At 35.4% G+C, this 12,869-nt stretch overlaps 1 pseudogene; it reads right to left on the bottom strand.

The window, feature by feature from the left end:
* Positions 1–3,659: 3,659 nt before the first annotated feature.
* Positions 3,660–12,869, bottom strand: part of LOC118918624 (60S ribosomal protein L38-like) — an 82,961-nt pseudogene continuing 73,751 nt past the window's right edge.

Consider the following 12,869-nt stretch of genomic DNA (forward strand, 5'->3'; position numbering starts at 1 on the left):
AGTTGGATCTGAATTACACAAATAAGAGTCAATCTGAGTCTCTCTTCCCCGCCTGTCTCTCCATTGTGTGCAGCAGTAGCCTCAAGGGGCTGTGATATACTTGTTTTTTTGTGCTCCTTTCCATTTCCAGACAGCTCATTCATGTCCTTGTTGGGCAGGAAGATTTGTTTTCTAATTACAAATCTATATTATAAACTCATCTTCCCTTCAGCTATTAGGGCTTCTCTTTCTCAGAGTTCATCAGACAGTTCTTTATAAAGTCAACACTCTGAATAAATGATTAACCTATGTAAAAGTGCTACACAGACATTCACTGAAAAAAAAAAAATCACTGTTTGCCAGGCACAGAGTTGAATCTTAGATTGCAGGATGCTGACAGGGCCCCAGAGGCACCAAACTGAGTCTGCCTTGAGACCAGTTCTCTGCTTTCTCTGAGTTTTCTACTTTTAAAATGGGAAAAAGGAGAGTACTGGCTCCCAGGTTTTTGAGGGTATGCTTATCATTTTGTATATATTTACCTAGCATAAAGTAAATATTTGATCATGCTATTGAATACTTTCTATCTGTAACTGGTGTTATGGGGTTTGGGATTGGGGAGGGATGATCTCTTTGTGTGCAAAATTAAGGCTCTGTACCTCTTTTGATACCATTTTGTCCTCAGATCATTGGATCCTGAATGACTATCAAGTCTTTAGTACATACAAGAGTAAACTTAAAAATGTATCCATTTATTCCTTTGATCAGAATGACTAAAGAAGTGACTTCTGGATAATTTTGAAATGTCAATGCATCATATTTTTATGCCAGTACATAACATATGGGAATGTGCTTCTTACCCCATTTAACACAGAGTGACCTTGTCTATTGATTTAATGAGGAAATTATACATGCTGTACTTCCCTATTTAGCAAAGGTTTTGTGCTGAAGGTATATCAGAGGAGCATATTACCGTGAGGAGCTGGGTGCAGCATAGCCATATGGCAGAGAAAAGGCCACAGCAATTGAGCAGATGACCTATGGTATCTCAGACAAGGAATATAGAAGGGCATTCTGGGAAGTGGCAAAAGGGTCAGCCACCAGACAGCAGACATGAGTCTAGTAAATGGTGGCCTTATACCTCAAATCCATTCCCAGTGCCTATTATTTGACACTCTGTTAAAAATCCAGAAAACGTGTTTTGCATTGAGCTTAGATGAAAATGAGGGAAAGCAAAAGAGTAACTATTAACATAATTACAAAGAGACCTGTTTCCTATGTCCATATGGCTGGGTGTTCAATGGACTTCAGTAGTTACCACTCTGCTAATAAGCCCTGTTAATTAGGTAATAGGAACATTCTCTCATTGTGACAACAGTCTTCTAACTCATTCAAATTATGCCAAGCTAATTTTGTTAAGCGTTGAAATACCAGATGGCCCCTAAGGTACCCTAAGGTATGCAGGCAGAAGAAACAGTGCTTTTGTGATCTGTGGTCTGCTTTTTTGGACTGGAAAAATATTTCCTGGGGAAGTCTTTCAGAAAGCAAGAAACTGATATGCATATTCTTGTTTCCTCTGCAACAAAATTTGATGATCTGATACTTTTAGGCACATGTGGAAACATACATTATTTGCATATTTCTACTTACATTTAAATATGCAAAAAGGAGCTCAGCCTCTAAACTCAAAGTTTTCTAAAAAGTGTGTACTCCAGGTTGCAGAGCAATATGATGGCACAATATGTACTCTACCTTCTTTTCTCTCCATCTCTGCTGAAATCTATTTTTTTTTAGGTGGTTCTAATAACTGGATGGGATTTTAGAATTCTAGCTAACTGATACACTCAGTGTGCATATGGAAAGTAAAGAACTAGAGAAAAATAGCCTTTATGAGATTAAAAAGTGAGTTAGCGTCAGAAGTATAAACTAAACATTTTTCTCCCCCTGAAGAGCTAATAATATAATTTTAAAAATAACCGTTTTATTGAGATATAATTTACAAACCATCAAATTTACCCTGCTAAAGTATATACTTCATTAGTTTTCACTGTCTCTTCCAAGCAATATCTGAAGCTATGATACATACTTACCAGCACCTTTCTCATCTACAAGCCATATTTCAGATCTGAGAACAAAAGTCTCCAGCGGGCGCCCTGACCCTAATAAAAGTTTTGTAAATGTGAGTTGTTGTTATGTGCCAATTAACTATGCTCAGTTCCTGTTCATGCACTCAACAAATACCTTTGAGCACCTACTATGTGCAAGACACTGTTCTAGGCACTTCTTATAAATCAATGAGCCAGTGAAACAAACACCATGCCTTTGTGAAGCTACATTTTACAAAGGGAAGTGAGAAAATGCACATTCTATCAGTCACACATTTTATAGACAATGTTCAGTGCTGTAGAAAAATAACAGAAATCAGAACAGAGTAAAGGAGATGGGTATGGGGATATGTGTGGATGGGAGTGGGTCAGGAGAGTAGAATTTTAAAAAGGAAAGTGTAGTAAGCCTCATTGAGGAGGTGACATTATACATTTAAATGCTCGGGCCAATCCTATAAGGGATGCATTTAAATGATGTGTTATTAACCTTGTCTTAAAATCTTAAAAGCAATTCTATGAAAATATAGCACACATATAGGAAAAGTGTATAGCTCAGTTTTCACAAAATGAATATGCCTGATAATATTTACATAGTTTTTTAGATGAAACAAAACTCATGCTGAGAGAGGGTAAGTAATGTGTCTAAGGCCACACCACTCAAGTGCCAGAACCTTAATGTAAACTCAGGCATCTTAGCACTTTGCTACTGGCTCAAGTTCCCTCAAAGAAGAGAACCTACTGGCTGAACTTCAGACTTGGAAAACTGGATTGGAAGAAAGGTGCAGGGGACAAAGTACGGAATAGATGAACTGTTTCAGCTGAATAGGAAGATTTCAGCTCATTGAGTAACCGCGGAAGGGAATTTAGAGGCTACTTGCTGGGGCATCCTGGTCTCCAGAAATAAAGAGAATGCTGCTATGTTTCTGAGTTACCACAGAGTGGCAGTGTTTTAGAGCTTAACTAAAGTTAGTTGCAATCACAAGTCCCCAACTCAGCCCTCTTTTTGAACTTAATAGGCCTTTCCCCCCTCTAAACAGTATTTCACGGATCATAAGCTCTTATATAGTAAAACGCATTTGTATGAAATTCACATTTGTATGGAAAATAATATAAACACAAAGCTAGTGGCTAATGTGACAATCTCTGTTGTAGACCTAATAAATACCTCATTTATTATATGAAAAAAATACAATCACTGCATAACATATGCAATTAAAGCTGTATCATATGATGAATATTAACTGGACTTATTGGGATGATCACCTTGCAATATATACAAGTACGGAATCATTACACTGTGAACCTGAAACTAATGTTGCATCAGTTATACCTCAATTTTTTAAAAAAGTCACTCCATGAACTTCTTTGTTTGACTATTCTAGAATAGCTAGTGGCAGATCAACATTTTTTTCCCAGGAAAATATAGAAAGAGCAGATTAAAAACAAACAAATAAATGGTCCAAAAACATTCAAGACACCCAGGATTGAGGGATGATGATCTGAGAGAAGAGGGAAGCTCCCAGAGATGACGGATTCTTGTCATTTGTTCTGCTCCAGGTTTACCCTGGAGACATTTTCTTACTCTTTAGCTGCACTGAGTAAGAGAACAAGAACCCGAGCCAAGAGCGGCTGGAATGTGCAGTGAGATTTTGGCGGTTTCGGCGTGCTGGGACAGTCCTTGAATTTGAAATCTGACAATGAAGAAGGACCCAGATAAATAAATACGTTAGAGTTAGGAGCAGACCAGTGGTTGAAGGGCATACTTCTCTTACAAGTCTGAAATGCTGCCTTAAGTCAGCAAAGTCCCTCATTAGACCATCATAATTTTCCTTTTTACTACTCGCTATAGAATAGTCAGGGGATACTATAGTCCTCTTGCAGAAAGATAAGACCATTCAAACCTTGCACTGCATTTTAAGCATAATACCTGGTATTCAATGAAAATGCATGAGGCTTAAAAAGAACAGGACCAAGATTTAAAAAGAAAAAAAAAAGACGGATTGATGATCCAGATATTGAATTTGTCATGTGAACTTTAAAATAAGACTAATAAATATATTAAAGAAAAGAGAAGATGGAGAATTTGACCAAAGAAGTAGAGTTTTTAAAACACAAGGACTCAAATTGAATTTCTAAAACTAAAACAAATGATACCTGATGTCAAGAACCACCACAGCAACCACCACCACCAGAACATCAGTGAAACAGCATTTTGGACTCAAATGAAGAGAGGATAAGTGAACTAGAAGAAAACCTATCGGATACACATAGATTAAGCTCACAGAGAGGAAAAGGGGGAAACAAACAAACCAAAAATCCAGAAATGTGTTAAGATAGCTATGGCACATGGTAAGAAGTTCTAATACATGCTGTCATTGGAGATCCATATGGGGAGGAGAAAAAATGGGACAGATGCTGTATTCAAAGAAGTAAAGGCCAAGACATTTTCTAAACGTGATTAAATATGTCACTTTACAGATTCAAGCAACTCAGAGAATCTAAGCAGGATAAACATGAGAAGAACCATGCTTGTCACACCACAGTCATAATGCTGAGCACTAAAGACAAAAAGGGAATCCTAAAAACGGCCCAGGAAGGGGGACAGGGGAGATCTGTAGAGCTATGGGAAGACTGACATCTGACTTGTAGATAGAAAAGATGAAAGTTAAAATTAAATAAGATGCCGTATTTTTTAAGTGCTGAAGGAAAACAGCTGGCAAAGTAGAGTTGTATACACAGAGAAAATGCCTTTCAAATATAATGAAAATATAAAAACTTTCCCAACACATAAAAAACAGATTTTGTTGTCAGAGAACAAACTGAAAGAAATACTAAGGGAAATCCTTCAGAAGTGGTGTACATATGGAAATGTAGGAAGAATGGAGAGAGTATATGTATAGTGAAATACACATGAATATTGACTATAAACAATTATAATCATATACTCTATTTATTATAGTACATTTGTTATATATAGTGTATAATTATGTTTTATATATTATCATACAGTATATAATTATAATTTTATATAGTATATATTACATGTAACATATAATTATAAAATATAAGTAATTTTATAAATAACTATAATTATTTTATAGTCAATATTCATTTGATTCCACTATATTATTTCCATAGGTTCAAAAAATAAATTCTAAGATTCATATTTTCTTAAATAAGACATGAAAAGAACAAAAATGTAAATAATGATAAAATACACATAATTAAATCATAAAAAGATAGCAGCAAATTATGTGTAGTGAAATAAGTCAAAGACAAATATCATATGTTCTCTCTTACATGCAGAATCTAAGAAACAAAACATGAATAAACAATCAAACAAAACAGAAATAGACTCATGAACGCAGGAAATAGAACTAGTGTTTGCCTTTGGGGAGAGGGGAAAGGAGATGTGTGAAATAGATGAAGGAGATAAAGAGGTACAAACTTGTAATTACAAAATAAATGAGTTGGGGGATGAGAGTACAGCACAAGAAACACAGTTAATGTTATAGTAATGTTTTTGTGTGTTGATAGACAGCAACTACATTTATTGTGCTGAGCATTTAGTACTGTACATGACTGTTAAATCACCATGCTGTATACCTGAAACTGATATAATATTGTATATCAACTATATTTCAATTAAAAAATAAACAATTAAAAAGAGAGACCACCAAGATAGTAAAAATATAACCCTAAGACTAAAACAACACACACAAACACAAACACAGTAGGGCTTAAATCTTTCTTATGTTCTTATATATATATATACACACATGCACACTGAGAAAGCAGAGTTGGTATTTTCCATGATTTTCAGTCATGGTGGTGCTTGGTTGGTCCTTATATTATTAAGGACAGCACAAGATACCACAGTTGAGGGGAAATTGAGTTCTGTCCTGCTACACGCCAAGACTGATGGCTATTGGCAAGTGTTAATCTCCACAGTAAATCCAACATGAGGCTTGTAACATAAAACAAGGTAATTTAGCTCACTTGCTTCTGTTTTTTTCTTTTCTTTAGAACTGCAGCAGTGTGGAGATCTGCACAACTCCCCTACAAATTATCTTTCCTTACAAACATTATACATTACTTTTTTCTTCAAAACCTAATGTTCCCTTTCAAAATGAGGTTCATTATAAACTTCAACCTGTAGTTGAGAAATAGGATGTAGAGTGCACTTGTGCACAGAATCCCCAAATATACACTTTATTTTCAATTGATATACATCAATTCAATGCCAAAAAAAACATTTAGAAATACTACCATAAGCAAACACTGTTGATTCAGGGAAACCTAAGAAAGACAATGCCTGGGATGTTCTAGAAAGGAAGAAAGCCATAAAAACATCAAATAATAAAACTGAGTGAATTATTTTCTCTTACATACTACTGTAAATAACCATTGTGAATGATAAAAATCTCAGAATCTGTCTGTATGTGCCAGTGTAAAGCTCATATGATTCTCATAAATAGGATGATACTAATGTACTGTTTTATACTTTATATGCATGGTCCACAGCATAGCCTGAACTTAAACCATTAGGATCTAACTAGCTATAACATCTATTTTTATCTGCATAGCATTCCACTGGATTTATCTATAACAATTTATAGAGTTCCCTATTAATGACTATATACCTTTCAGTAATACATACTGCAGTTTATTTGGCTGTTGTGATTCCTATAGTAATTTTAATGTCAGGTATAAAAATGAATAATAAATCAGTAGTGAAGATTAATGTATTTCAATTTATATTAGGAGACAGGGTGGAGGTATTTCTCTTCATGGGGCTTTAGATTTCTGATTTATTTAATGGATATCTATATTGAAATTAGAAGAAATGACTGAAGGGCCCTCCTTTTGGGACTCTCTATGGATCTAAGGTACAGATTATTCTTTTAATAAAGATGTTTCAAATTATTTGTAATATTCATTTATTTAATTGTAAACCATTTTACATAAATGACTTGAAGATGACTTAGGATATACACAATCAATTATGTATATATATATAATTTTAAAGTAAAATAGGGAATGTAGAAATAAGGATAGAAGGTAAGGCCCTAGGAATATCAGATTTCAAGATGCATGTCAGAGTGTATTGTACTAAAATACAAATTTGACTTTTAGTTCCTTGGAAGCCAAAACAACAAAGAAAACACAACCAATATAGAATACTTGCAGAGAATCATAGTAGCTTGAGAAATTTTCAAACTAACAGATGGAAGACAAATATTTACAGATACACACAAATATACCATCACATTTTTAAAGAAGTCTCCAAGTCACTAAAGGTTTAATTCACTCTCCTCCTTAGTTACCAATTCTAACTCAAATGGTGTATTTAACAGTATACAGCTCAGCTGCACTTAGATTAAACCAATACTAATAAAGACTGACTTGGAAATTCCCCTCAATCCTGTGACTTGATTTCAGTACTAGCTAACACTATCATGGCAATTATATGGCAACATATAAGTGTATCAAGTTGACATGTTGTATACTGATGCAATGCTGTATGTCAAATATAGTTCAATTAAAAAAATAAAAGAGAAAAAGACGGAGTCTTGGGCAGGTTAGAGGTAACCTGTGAGCCCCCAGTCACGGTAAAAGTGAGACTTACAGGTAGGATTTACAATTAAATTTGATTTGAACATTTTTTGGATACTGCGGATGGGGTCTGAGATGACCGTAATGAGCTAGGACATTGCCCCATCTGTTCCGGAAGGCCTGTGGGAGAATGCTACTCACCTGAGCACAGGCTGCCTAAATGAGATGAACCAGGAAATTCTGGGGTGTGCACTGTCACTTAAACCAAAAGTCCATTGGCGACAGGGCTCCTAGGAAATGGTTTCTCAAAGTATGCTTGCCCTCGAAGATGAAATGCTGGCAATGGGGGCAGTGGTTTTAGAAGAAACAATTGCACCCTTGCATAACTATTTTTTAAAATTGAAATGTTGTAAAAATTACCTGAAAGAACAATCCCATCCCCCAATACCAGGAAAGATGGCACATTGGCGGCACCTGTCACAATTCACAAGAAGGGGAGGGAAACCGACTATAGCAAAAGGGAAAATCAGTATTTCATTGATGAAATATCAGTGACTACAGTGTCATTCTAGCTGCAAGTTCAGATACTTGTTATGGTTACAGTTTGAACCATATACAGATAATAGAGTAAGAATATTAATGATTATAAACAGGCAAATAGAATATTAACAAAACAAATCAGCTAGGTTGGGTTTCCCAGAGCCACGGCATCTTTCTTCTGCAAGGGGTCTCTTCTGAGAACTCAGACTGTTCTTTAACACATTAATATAAGAGAAATGAAATGATTAAAATTAGAGCAAATTTCTTTATTCCTTAACCCTTCCAGATCACCAAGATCTAAGGGTTTTACTGTAAATGCATGGAGGATGTGAACTAAAGCCAATACCAGGACTGTAAGCAATGCCATCTAAAATAGTATCATATCTCAGCTTTTTACGGAAGAGAGAAACTTTTTCCTACTTTTGTGGCCTAGGCATCTCCATTATATCCACTAAGGCTTATTTTCTAATAGAAACAAAATGCAAATAACCTAAATTCCAACAGTAGGTTAAGTCCTTATAGAATTGTATTGTATCTATGTGTCATCACTTCTCTCTCCTGGAATTTGCAGTAGCGTCAGAACAATGGATCTCAGGTCTATCTCATGGTTGGTGTGTATGTGCAGGTGTTGGGGGGTGGGAAGGGGTACAATAGAAGAAATCGGGTTCCACTGAGAAGGTGATTGTTCATTCAAAACTTGGATTTGGCAAACAAAAACATAAAAAGGGAAGTAGGCATGAAAAGAGAGGAAAATATATACATAATTTGCTTGGGTTTGGAGAAATGAGAGACAAATCTGGAAAGATAAATGGGGCTGGAATTTTAAGGACTTTAGTTATAAGCTACTAAATTTGGATTTTTATCAATTCTATGCCAATGCTCCTTACTAATATCTCCTTCCCCCACCCTGGCAATACACCTGTTTGTCCCATGTTTGTCTCACTTCTATGAACCTATCATGACATATTTTCAAATGGGATAAATATTATGATGGATATGGTTACTCACATTTCATTGCTTACTATCTGCATCCCCCTCTTCCTCTCTAACTCATCTTAACATATTAGATGATAATAATATTGAGATCTACTGCTCTAGTGAATGGAAATCATTCCCTTCTTAAAAGACCTCTTTTTAGGAAAAACATGCTGGCTATGTTATTTGAAATGAAATGGGTAAATGGGTGGTCAAATCGGTCTTTATGGCTTTTCAATTACTTGCTTTTTCACACTGAAAAATAGAAACATCAGCAAAAGCTATGATATGGTTTTCTTAGGCAAGTGTTTTTAGTTTTTTAGGCATGGCTTGACTGCCATAGTTCTGATTTATGTCTGTTTTTCTCATAGTTAGTGAGTTTCCCTATTCACTCTGAGAATTCCTGGACTAAAAATTGAGTAATCACCCTAACAAAACTATCTTAATTTTCCAAGGATATTTTGTTATAGACTCTGAAAAATAGGATGTTAAAAACTCTGTATATGAATATTCAGCCAAATATTAAAACCCCAAATGAGATTAAATATGTGAAAATATATATGGAAATCTAATTCAAAAGAAATTTTCAGTTATTTCAGAAATTAAAGTTATTTTTCTCATTGCAACATTTGTCTTCAGAAGGATCATTTTTCCTTTCGAATGATTGTAAATGATCAGTTTATGAATAACAGTACTACTACTATTGCTAATAAAACAAGTACAATAGCCTGTGAAAAATAAATATCTAGAATTTCAGCAGAAAGAACAAAACAGAGTACCACACTAAGAGTTTTCTGGGAGAATGTGAATCACAGTGAATATTTTCTTAAAGGAATTAAATGAAAGATGGAAAAGTGGAAGGAAAGGAGAATGAGAGAAGGAAAAGAAAAGGAATGTATTGAAATAATTAGTAAATCTTTGAATTATTGCATAAATGTATGCTAGGAGACTGTTTTATTTTTATGAATAGTGAAAAATACTAATGGTATAACTATCTTTTCCTATGCAAAGTCAATATAAAGAAAGAAATTCACATTTTCTATATATTGACTTAAGAATTTAAAAGTTTTCTAGAATGAACATTAACTTTATCATCCAAAATTCTAAATATTATTTACAACATATACATTTTAAGTAGTAAAACTCTATAAATAAGTGACATTTTATTGTCCCAGATATTTATTGTAAACCAACCTGCCATTTACAACTTTAATGTAGGGAAAATATTCCATCCTGTTGAGTTCAGTGTGACTGAGTTCAGCTGTGTGATATAAAATGCATTTTCTATTAGTTTGTGTGGCTATAAAGTCAGTAAAAGGAACAGCGGTCTTCCCCATAGAATGCTCACCTACTGTAGCTTTCAGCTTATTATATAGCAAAGAGGAACAAAATACTCATGGTAACAATGTATTTTTAATAGGTTCTCAAGCTGTCCTTTTCACAAAGAGTTGTGGCTGAATACAGATGTGGCTGCTGTGAGGTTTTATTTCGGTGGACGGGAGGAACAAAAACCAGGTAGGGAGACATTTATCTAATACAAATGCGTGGGCTTCTCAGGCATAAAGCCTACGGAGCTTAACACTGGGTTACTAGCTCTGTTTTCCCTGAATGCGGATCCAATTTCGTGGGCAAAATGCTTTCTGCAAAGCAATGCAATGATTATCACATGTAAGTGTTAGAAATAAAGGAGGATATGTAGGGGAGTTGACTAATTCACCAAGGAACATTGCAGAGATCAATGATAAATATCATCATCGACTCAGATCAGGTAAGTACTCATCAATTTAAATGTAACATTTAAAACATAATGTGACGTTTAAAATTAGGTATAACACACATTTAGAAAGTATGTTTCCCCCTCCCAGGGGCTAGATACAAGACAAAAAAACCCCGGTCTCACTCAACTCCCATAAGTACAGAGTTCACACCAGTATTTTCTTAGACTTCAAGATTGTACAGAGTTCTTAAATCCAAATAAAAAAACGACCTTTAAGCAAAAAGTGACCATCTAATGAACATGTCTAAGGCTGCCAGGCAATTCACAAAATGAAGGGAGGGGGCTTAATGTTTGCTGTCTGCAATTTCTAGCTTCTGTTCTGATCTCTTACCTCTGGTAAGTGCAAGAAAATATTCTGCTATAAGAAAACACAACAGTGTTAGTAGGGTATTTAGTATTAAATAGACTATCTTTTTTAATATATGGGAGTAACTTGCAGGGATCATGGCAAGTTAGGATTTCTACCTGAGGGCAGGTAGGGTGAATACTACTCAGCCCCACTGGATTGTTGCTGTGAAAGAATGTGAGCTGGTGTTGCCAGAGCTTCAGGTATTCCAGATAGTCAGGTATTTCTCAAATCCAAACCTACAATGTGAATAAGGAACTTCCACACTGGAATATAACATAGAAGTGGATTTTTGTGCTGCAAACAAAATACAGTATGGTGTGTGGAACATCTGTTTGCATCCTCTGATCTGACACCTAAATGCAGAACTCAAATGTGGATCATTCAAAGGCTGTATATGTTTGTGACTAAAAGCAAGAACTTTGGAGCCCAAGTGTCTGTGATGGAATTTGAATTTTGCCAAGTACAAGTTGGACCTCAGGGATTATAATAGTTATTTCATAAGGTTATTGTGAGGATTAAATGAGTGAACATATGCAAAACCCTTAAAATAGCACATAGTATGTATTAGCAATTATTTAATTAGTACCTGATTGGCTAAAGAGGAAACTGCTCACTTTTTGCTCCTGAAGAGCAAGGGAAAGCACTTATTTCTTTAGCCATAGACTATATAGTATAGAATAAGTACTCATAAAGGTTTTTGTTGATTATGCTCTTGTGGAAAATTAGCAGCTATAGAGCTGGGAAGACCTGGGTTCAAACTATGGCTCACATTTAATAGCTGTGTGACCTTGGATCTTAAACTGTCTGAAAATTGGGAATGGTGATTCCTAATTTAATAGAGTAGTGATGAAAACTGGAATCAATATCTGTTAGGAGTCAGCAGTCTTTACGGCTTTTACCCTCTGGTGTTAACCTTGGGATTATGTTACTGTACATGGCAACAGGATTTTGCAGATAATTCTAAGGTTACTAGTGAGTTGTTCTTACAACAGGAAGATTATTTGAGATGGGTCTAATCTACTCACATGAGCTCTTTAAAAAATAGTTTCCTCCTGCTGGTGGCAGAAGAAGTCACTCCGATTTCAATAGGCTTGACATCGTACTGCAGGCTTTGAAGACAGCTCAGCAAAGCAGGTCCTATAGGAATTCAGGAAGCCTCTAAGAGCAGAGAGTGGCCTTCAGCTATAAACCAGTAAAGAAAGGGGAACCTCAGATCTATAGTGACATGAAAAGAACTGTACTCAGCCAAACCCTGAATGAATTTGGAAGCAGATCCTTACCCAGTCTCTACGTAAGAGCCCAGCCCAGTTGAAACCTTGATTTCAGCCTGTGAGAACCCCGAACATAGAACCCAGCTGAGGGACTGCCCAGACTTCTGACCTACAGAACTGTGAGCTGATATATGGGTGTTCTTTAAGCTACTAAGTTAATGGCGATACTTTACAGAGCAATAGAAAAACTAAAACAGCATGAAAATTGTGTGACAGTAGCAACATATTAAATGTTAGTTATTATTACAATTAAATATTTGTTCAGTGAATCAAGATTGAAAGTTAAGTGTTAAAATTCTTCCAACAGGCAAAATTATGCT

Source organism: Manis pentadactyla, chromosome 15, assembly GCF_030020395.1.
Source record: "Manis pentadactyla isolate mManPen7 chromosome 15, mManPen7.hap1, whole genome shotgun sequence".
In the NCBI taxonomy this organism is placed as follows: domain Eukaryota; kingdom Metazoa; phylum Chordata; class Mammalia; order Pholidota; family Manidae; genus Manis; species Manis pentadactyla.